Source organism: Oryzias melastigma, linkage group LG9 (assembly GCF_002922805.2).
Source record: "Oryzias melastigma strain HK-1 linkage group LG9, ASM292280v2, whole genome shotgun sequence".
Classification (NCBI taxonomy): Eukaryota; Metazoa; Chordata; class Actinopteri; order Beloniformes; family Adrianichthyidae; genus Oryzias; species Oryzias melastigma.
The window spans coordinates 2,119,892-2,120,626 of record NC_050520.1 but is presented as its reverse complement, the minus strand read 5'-3'; positions in this window follow the sequence as shown (position 1 = coordinate 2,120,626).

Sequence of the window (735 nt, the reverse complement as noted above, 5' to 3'; positions counted from 1 at the left end):
AAAGTACAAATAAAAAAAAAAATATTTTAATTTGTAAATTAAGTTTTATTTCTAACTTTTCATATTTTGTTTGCAATTTTAAATTTTTTATCTCAAAACGGACTTTTGCTTGCAACATGGTGACACTAAAATCACTCCATATTTTGGGTGGTAAAGCTTGGCAGGTCACTCGTCTGTCACACCAAGGGACAAGTTAGAGTCACTATTATGAAGCATGTTTCTGGCAATGGAAGGACACCAGAGTGTCCGGAGAAAACCCACTTCTGCATGAGGAGAACTTGTGAATCCACACAGAAAGGATCAGGCTGGGATTCAAACCAGGACCTTTGTGTCTTTGTGTCATTTTAAAATCTTTCCCAGAGCTCTTTTAATCATGATTTTGCCGTTTTTAGCCAAAATAAATAAACTTGTTGTTTTCCAGGACATAATTTCTGCGGAGCGGCAGGAGTTCATTAGAACTTCGACTCATAGTTGTGCTGGGGAGTGTTGGGCAAAGAGCAACCCCACCCCCACTTCCCATCCCTCATCTGTCTTCCACTAACTTACAGCCCCCCACCTCCCCAACCTAACATCACCGTACAGTTTTGATGCAGATTTTAGATCTGTTGAGGAAAACAAAGATGTTCATGGATCTATTTGTCTGCAAGTGGATGCATCAGAATGGAGCAGACTCGCCCAGGATATTTTCTACGTCACAAATACGATATTTTTCAGATGTTTTTTTTTTTTTTTCTA